This window comes from Platalea leucorodia (assembly GCF_965183815.1).
Source record: "Platalea leucorodia genome assembly, chromosome: 9".
In the NCBI taxonomy this organism is placed as follows: Eukaryota; Metazoa; Chordata; class Aves; order Pelecaniformes; family Threskiornithidae; genus Platalea; species Platalea leucorodia.
In genome coordinates this window covers 41,748,499-41,757,702 of record NC_138831.1, presented here as the reverse complement: position 1 = coordinate 41,757,702, position 9,204 = coordinate 41,748,499, and the positions used below count along the sequence as shown (strand labels likewise).

Sequence of the window (9,204 nt, the reverse complement as noted above, 5' to 3'; positions counted from 1 at the left end):
CTTCAAAGTCACCTAACCTAGTAGACCATTTTTCCTTTGCATTTCCCACTGAGTGGATTGATTGTATTAATCTGCTTTCTATAACCAAGCAATATTAGCTTAACGCTTATGGATATCACTATACTAATTTAAGTACAAAAGAATTCTTTATGGCAAATTGTTAAGTGTTTAAGTAGAAACACTGCAATTTTCAGTTTTAAATTGTGAATTTGTTCTGACAATGATCATCTCCCCCAGTTTACACATGGGAAAAAATATCCAGCAATACAAGGATTAAAATCTTTGTTTCCAGGACTACTGACTTCTGAAGATTACAGCCTCCCTTCCCAGGCAAATCAACATTTTCAGGTTATCAGTTTTCAAACATGTTGATCTGTTTAGTTGGCAATATCTCATAAAGAAAGCATTAAATGCAAGCAACGTAAACCACTGCTCTTTTACTTGTCATTTGACATTATGTTTTGTTCTGACTAGTAAAGTTGATCAAGAATTTTTGTGTAGTCTATCAATTCTGAAAGGAAATTCCCAGGGTCCAGCCCAGACATCTTCATGACAATATCAATTTCAGCACAAAGTCCAGTAGAGATTTGGTCTAAACATGAACAAGAGCTTCAAGTCCCTCCTTTGCTGGATTCAGATTCTTTTGGTTAAGACTTGCACAATGTTTTCTCCTGGAATGTTCCCCTTTGCACAAATAACCAATATTCAGTAATGGAAAACCAGGTCTAACTACATAAACAGGGAGCTAGTGCAGTCACCTTGGATGTGGGAAGCCAAGGCTAAACTACTGACTGAACCGATATTTACAGAGTGGAACATCCTATGCAGAAAGTCAGGCTCAGACTCCATCAGCCAAGAGGCAGGATGCTTAAACCATGTACCTGTACAACAGAAGTCCACATGAGAACCCTGGTCAACAGGACACTAGCTAACCAAAACCTCCATTTTGCACTGAAACACTTTTCCAATACTTTTACCCTGCTGAAGTGTGGAGCAAATTCATTTCTAATATTTAGAAAGCTGAAGAACATGGACACAATTCCTCTCTCAGAGCTTTCCTAATGCTAGAGATATACACGTTTTGGCATATACCAAGCTCAGTAATTTGTGATTTATCATACTGTTTTGCCATAAAGGACAGCATTTTAGAATCACTTCCACGTTACAATTACAAAGATATAGATGACAGCGTGTAGACCTGTAATTGAAGGAAAAACATGACAAAGGTTAAAAACTTGAACAGTCATTTGAAATCTAAATGAGACTATTCCTGTGTGTTCCTCTAGACCCCTGCTGCTGTAGTACCTCAGCATCCGCTGTTGTCATAACTTGTATAAAAATAAAAGAATAAAGAGAGCAAAACTTTATAAAGCTGTCTCCTGAAATTACCAGGGAAAATTTTAATATGTTATTGCATTTATTTAAGTTCAAGAAATTCCTGGCATTCCCACCACTGTGCAACATTCTAGGAAAAAAATTTATACTTAATAAATTGCTCAAAGTAGTTTTTCCTAAATACCATGAATTGAAGTGAAAGTTAGTCAGAATTTTAATTCCAGCAACAGCTGAGAACCAGAAATACTTCTGATATATGGAAAATATAGCATTAAGACTGAAGGTTTTTCTCCCTCCCACTCATTAGAAGCTTGTTCCTTGAAACAAAGGAGTCACCATAATAACACGTTGGCTAGGAATTACATGGCACAAGACCCAAATTCATAGTAACATGAGGAATATTATCTTTCATTATAGGATTTTCCACAAGTTAATATATGCAGCAAAGCACACTAGTGAGAGAAAAAGGGAGTTTTGGCACAGGAGACTCAAGGTCAGTCTCTATTTCTCCATATTTGAGGTCTTTAATCTTCAGAGCATGGAGCACATATATTTAATTTGAAAGGTCCATCAATAGTAAAATATGAAGAGTAGTTATTGCCTTTCATACCCCAGAACTGATTTACATTCCAAAGAATTCTGAACAGGTCAAATGTTGCTGAGACTACAATAATAATATGGTTAGATACGCGGTGAATTAATTAACTTTGGAACGGTGCACGTTCAGCTTGGTCCTCCATTCTTCCTTTTGAAGTGGAGTTACATTATCTTCCATGTTAATGTATCAAGTTGCACAAGTCAGTGGCTCATTCAAAGTTTAGCAAAAAAAACTTAGAAAAGCATAGATGCAAATGAATCATGTCAAATAAATTAGAGTTTTCCCCCGAACAAATGACAGTTTAAAAAGCCACAGCTCCCTAGTATTATTGTCTGATTAAACTAGATATAATTACAAATGAAACAATTATCAGAATTATAATTTCATGGACAGCGCATTAATTCGTCTCTTTTCTCATTTCTTAGTTACTCACCTTATAACACCAAGTTATATTACTGTTTACCTTTAAGCAATTCCCTCAAATAACATTGTGTGAGGTAGAGGCACTTTGAGGTGGTTTTATTGACATCTTCAAAGATTAAAGACTTGGCTCAGTCCTGAAAAAGAGGGAAATTCATGCTTAGCCTAAAAAAAAAAAAAAAAAAAAAAAAAAACACCAAACTGGATTTAGATTAATCATGTAAAAGCAAAAAACACCTGTTTTTTAATGTTCTTAAGAACTTTATATGCCTGATAGTTTTGCATTGATGTGTCTCACTTCTGTGAAGAACTTAAAACTTTATATACTTTGAGTCACTCCAATTAACTTTTTTCAGGTTTTGGTTCTAGAGAAAATCCCCTGAACATCTAAACAAAAAACAACTTTTCTGACAAGTGCCTAGTACTTCAGAATGTGGGGTTTTGTTTTTATATATATATATATATAGATACAGATATATATATACATACAAAATACTTAATACAAAATCACTAATGGCTAAATCCCATTGACTTCCAGTTAAATACAGGCTTCCTGCCTACCATAATTACTTTCAAAAGTATACAGATATCCAAAAATACAGATCAGTATCTGGCTGGATTTTGAAAAGTACATGATGGGTTAGGCCCTGGTTTTGATACACTTCAACAGAAGCTAGACACTTTACCTGGTTAGATCCTTCTGAAAATCCTAGAAAATGCCTGCCTGCATGTAGGAATTTTAATCCTGATGCTTCCTATTCCTGAGTGTTTGACTTTACAAGCAATTAGCATTTGAGCACCATTATTCATTTTTGAGCATTTCAATTTGTAAGTCTATGGTACAGATGTCTACATATACTGTATTACTGCTGTACTATCCATATGTAGTTGATTATTTTTTAATGTACATGAAGAATTAGGTCACGACATACAAATAAAGCAGCAAAATCTCAAAAGCTTTCATTGACTTGACAGAAAGAACTGTTGAAGGCAATCAGACCAATGATCCTTAAATTAAAATTCACAAATAGGCTATGACATAACACATGGTATCAACTCAATTGGGTCAAATAGTCTATGGATTAAGGATCCCTAGATGGTCTACATTATAATGACAGGCAGAAACAATGTGTAACACAGCTATCATTGCAGCAACATTTTGTAACATGACAGTATCCAACTGGCCATGACTACAGGGCACTTTTCCTTTTTTCCCAGGATGTCAGAGACAGGTTTAATTATAAAGCTGCAGTGAAATCAACAAAAAATGAATATAAATAGAACAGACCATCTAAAAATAATATAGGCATATTAGCTAGGATTTCATGTCTCTGTGTATTATACTGCAGTTGGTAATTTAATTGAGATCAGATTGTCTGATGCATTGAAGAATTACAAGCAATCCCATAATTTAGTCTTTGAGATTGCCTGCATGACAAGGACTATCGTTACAGCTCAAACACAGATCTCTGAGAACGATGAGAGCTTGTTATCTAAGCACGCTGCATCCATACAAACGCCGTGAGTTCTCATTTGTGGATACAAGCAATAGGAAAGAAAATCTGAGAATAAGAGATTGTGGCAACCTGGTCACTGTAATGTGTTACTCAAGGAATAGGGAGCTCCTGATTGCACAGTGAAATCACACAAAGTAGTAAGATACTTACTGTGAAATGCAGGATGATTTTTCTTTTCCTGAAGTAGGTCCCGTTCCCATTACAGCTGTTATTGAACAGTTTTATTTCTTGCTTTCCTCTCAAGAGTAAAGCCCATAATCTTATTGAAAAACCAATACAATAAAAAAGAGCTAAAAAAATTGGGAAAACAAAGAATGAGAATTGTTTTACCTTCTTGGCCTTCAGAGCAGCAAGGGCAAACAGTAACCTTGGCAGCCTGTCAAATGTTTTTTAAAATAATATTGAAACAGAACGGCGTAAGTAATGGACAACAGCTAAGGCAGGGCCTGGAAACACAGTAGCAGAAGAAAGTTCTCATTCTCAGTGTTTCATGGTCATTGAAATGGCACAACACTGCCACAAAAAGCTTTTCCAGATAGCTTTGAGTGGCAACAGTAATACTTTATCCTCTGGTTCAGGCCACGGCTATGAAAAACTGGAGGTACTCGAAATTTCTTCTCTCAAGAGTTTAGGGGGATAGAGGGCCACACAAAGATGAGGGATCACGTAGGGGTAGAATTCTTTAGCCAGATACTTCTTTTAAGGTTTCCATAAACATCCAGACCCTTCAGGCTGCTGGCAACTACCTCAAACTTGAGATCCCAGGGCCACTCACCTTATCCCACGATCTTCCCTCTTCTTGCTTCCTATATATCCTCTATCTCATAGGATCCTTGGACTTCAACTAAACCAAGATTCCCACATAATTTGTCTCCTCTTTCCTCTGTATTCATCCACCAGGAGCTGTGATGATCCCAAAATAAAAGCCATCTCCATGCCCCATGAGTATACACAATTGGAAATGTAATAGGTATGGGTTTGTGCAGCTTGTCAGATGAGGAGGCAAAGGTGGTTGGGAAAGGGAAGGGAGAAACACAGGGAAAGATGCTGGGGCCAAACAGCACTGATCTTGGAAACAAAACCTGTCCTCTCATTTAGGGGGTTACTTTGCTTACTGCATCTCTAGAAACTAAGACACAAACCTACAGCAAAGGAGCAGGAAGAAAAGAAGTCATGTAAATACAGGAGACCTCCCCTCCTTCCCTTTATCAGTCAGTTATCAGTTAATAGCAGCTCCAAACTGACACTTGAAGGCAAGTCAGGTTTGAATGTTATTCTTCAGAACCAATTGTTATATTCAAGACACAAAACTATGTATTTTGTGTTAGCTATAGTATGTGACCCCAAACATGCTACCAAAACCAGGACAAAATCCAAATGTAGACTGTCATGTTTTAAAAGTTCAGCCACGTCTTTCATTCATTCAACAATAGCATAAAATACCAGTAGCCTCATTCAACATATTAATCACCACCTGCCATAACTTAGAACAGAATTGTTCACTTAGTTTTTTAATAAAAATACCAAAAGCATTTGCCCAATGTAGTATTCACAGAGCAAACAGTGATTCTCACCACATACACCTTAAAACACCTTAACAACCTACTGTGAAGCTTTGTTTGCCGGATTATGAAGTTAAGCAGTGAAATACATAGAAACTGGGAAGCCAATTAAGAGGTAAAAAGCTAGAGTCAAGATAAGACGACCACACAGATTTGATAAAGGATAATACAAAAAAAAATCTGCAAGAAACAATTACAATTTTACAATTTTTCTACAAGAAAAATGCAGAGTAGGAGATAAATGCATTGTGGAACTGTTTGCAGACCTGAAGTACTTTTGCTTTCATTGTATTTTTACACTATGCCTTAAAAAGGAGGCATTGATGTGATTTCTACATCTAACTCATATTGGGAGGCTGGTGGAAGGTGGTTGTTTTGATTTCCTGAACCCACAGAAATGCAGTATTTAGTAACAGCATGTGACAATTGCCTTGGCAGTATTTCCAGAAACCGCTGCAAACATGCCCATACCCGACCCGTTGTGTCATACAACACACATAGCCCTCCGTCCTCAAGTGGGGAAAAAGGACCCCAGACAGAGAGAACTGTAAGGACTGATCCCGTGCCCAGTAGAGGCAGTGAGGATTTTGCCGCTGAATTACATGTAATAGAATCATTAGTTGGGCTACCTGCAAGAGAGAGGATAAGAGTTTTTAAAAAGAAAGGTGGAATGAAATAAAAAAAAAAAAAAAAAAAAAAACCACAACACTGATGCACCAGTAACCATAATACAATGAGGGATGATTTGTGACCTAAATGAGAAACAGAGGTAGGGACATAAATTTTTGAAGTGCTGTATGAAACATTAGATGTGCACCTTATTAAAGATGATGGGATTTGTGTCTCTAATTTGGCCTGAAGTGCACAAAGCGTCCAATCCTTAAATATTTCTGCAAGTACATTTTTCAAGTTCTCCACAAGGGAATAAGAAGAGGAGTACTGATTATGTGGCCTGGGGTGAAATGAGCCATTCATCAATAAATGCAGCAGCAACAGGAAAAGGGATAAAAAGTTAGCCAGAATAGGGCATAACTAGCAAGTAAAAAGATAGAAAAAGGCAGAAAAGGTGATGGTAAGGATAGAGAGTTAACCCAAAGCAATATGAATGATAAATAGGGGGAGGCACAGACTGCAAAAAAGGAAAGTGCCATCCACCAGCAGTGACACACTAACACACATTTCCAGGATGGATGGACTCAGGGATCAGATGAAGCTCAAGGACCAGCTGCATGTGTATGTTACTGACAAAACAGACAAACTTTATAGAGATGACAAATTAATATTATGTCCCAATATCAACAGAGATGGACAGATGATTGATTCCTAAAATAGGACTATATCTTCCAGGAGAAGAAACTGAAATGCTGTGGGAACTTTGACTCATAGTTGCAGATGCTGTTTTATTCTAAGAAGTGATACAACATCCTCAATTCTCAACAAAAAAGAAATTACCTTCCAAACTTGACAAAAATTAAGCTGCAGAAGCAAATAGATATTAACATTCCTCGTTAGACATGAACACACCTAGGATGAGAGTAGTAGTGAAGTATGGAGAAGCTCCTTTTTCCTAGAGCTGTATCCCAACTGAAGACAGACACATCACACTTACTTCAGAGACCTGATTTAACCCAGCAAGGAAAACAAAGAAATTTCTACTTTTTGCAAGAAAGTGAAATTCTAATGAAAAACATAAAGCCCACTCGCTGGTGGGGTGAGAAGCAGAAAAGGCCTTGACTCTGTGTAAGCGCTGCTCAGCAGGAGCTAAACCATCCCTGTGTTATCAACACTGTTGTCAGCACAAATCCACAACATAGCCTCATACTAGCTTCTATGAAGAAAATTAACTCTATCCAAGCCAAACCCAGCACACTCGTCAAGCCAGCAGAAGACTTAATGGAAGAAAGTGAGAAATGCCCCATCCAACAGAAAGCAGTAGGAGCTGAGGACAGACAGCCCCCAACTCACTAACATGGCAGGGGTGAGAGAGAAGGGGACTTTGAACTACTCCCAGTTGGTGAAACTAGCATCCAGAGACCACCATCACCCAAGGCTTGGATTCAGCACCGATTTCAAGACGTGGCATGAAGCTTTTTGAGTCGCTAAGACGCATTTCTTATCTTCCATGTAAAATAAAGAGGCAGGCAGACCCTTTTAACTGTCACGGTTGAAGTTTAGCCGTGAGTGATCAGGCTACATACTTAGAGAAGGGGAAAACTAAAGGCAACAGCAAACCACTCAGAGTAAACCATGCCCACATATTAACAGTAAGAAAAGTTGAACTCCAGAGATGGATCGATTTTCACCTGCCTTCCTTAAAAAGCAGTCATGCAGCTGGAAGAAAAGTAGCTCTCTGAACAGGAAAGAAGTGCCAAAATGGGTGCCACTTAGTCAAAAAAAAGCTAGGGAACTAATATGTCTGACCTTTGTTGACAAGCGAGGTCAGACAGAGTTTAATAAAAGATGAGATCACAAACCTGCTGGAGAAATGGCCTGATAAAATTAGCTTCAAATAGTTTAAGAAAGCAAATGGTCTCACAATCATGAGATTATTATTTTATTTATTTTTATCTAGACAATTGTCTGAACAGGTGAAAGTAAAGCCATGAGCATAATGCTCAGTTTCAAAAGGTATATGAATTCACTGTAAAGATAACAAGACTTGGAAGATAAGATGGATTCCATCTTTGATTGGAGTTGGTGGAATGAAAGAAATCTGTTTCCAACTGCTAAATGCACCAGACAGTTCGAAGGAAAATTAAATGTGAGTTCAGTAAGAAAGCACTCAAAGACCACATCAGAGAACTCAGAGAATAAAATTCTCCTGTTGCTGAGGAAGTTTGAGGTGGGACCCCATATCCAAATACAGCTATTCCCTCCTGGGCACCAGCCTCCCCAGGCAGCAGCTGGAACCATTGCCCCACTTTCTGACAGCAAAGACTGAGCTTGGGCCACTGAAACAAAATTCCTCCCAAAACTCCACTGAGCCCCCAGGTGACTTTCTGAAAATGAAGGGCAATCCATACATTTATATGAAAAGCAGAAGGATGTAGGTATTTTTTAGGATGCTGTAAGGAACATTGGAAAGGAAGAAGGGGAAATCATGGGGGGAAATTCGATTTTGTTAGGTTTAACTTTGCTATCAAAATATAGACTTACATTTTAGTCACCAATGAGTTGTACAAATTTGAGAGAACATGCAAGCAAATGGTTTTTCCAGCATACTGTATCTTCTGATGCCTTTTTAAGTTGTTTTCACTGTAGTGCAGAAAATTCCACAGGCCATAGTGGAGTACAGGTTCACCTCTCAGGTTACTATAAACAGGGGAAAAAAAAAAAAAAATCACCCTGTTTCAAACACCCTATATTCTAAGGAAGACGACAATCAGGCAAACAACAGGAGCAGCAACAGATGCACCAAGCAGAATAACTTCCCCAGAGTAATGCAGCAGGTTGCACCTCTCCCCTTCCAGGGATAAAGCCTAAGAAGTCCTAACTTCCAACTCGGGAAACTGCCACTTCCACTAGGTTGAACAGACATTCTTGACACACTCTGTATTATTCATAGTCAGATTAGAAAATTTCTGGGAAGAGACGTACATATCATTTGCTTTTTAGATCCCTTGGAGACTTGGGTACTGACTGGAGGATATTCCTCCACAGAGCACTCAGCATTGGCACATATGCTGGCAGGCTAAATTGGGTGGAAAAACAAATGGCATGAAGCAAAAGGACCCCACTCGAATGTGCTTTGTCAGGTTAGGGCTCAGATGTG

At 38.1% G+C, this 9,204-nt stretch overlaps 1 long non-coding RNA gene across 1 annotated transcript; it reads right to left on the bottom strand.

Moving 5' to 3' along the window:
• Positions 1-2,388: 2,388 nt before the first annotated feature.
• LOC309594732 lies at positions 2,389-8,678 on the bottom strand. The gene is made up of 3 exons (XR_014229118.1): positions 8,589-8,678; positions 4,021-4,160; positions 2,389-2,490 (listed from the first exon to the last, which is right to left on the bottom strand). It is a non-coding gene; the product is annotated as an uncharacterized lncRNA (long non-coding RNA).
• Positions 8,679-9,204: the final 526 nt, after the last annotated feature.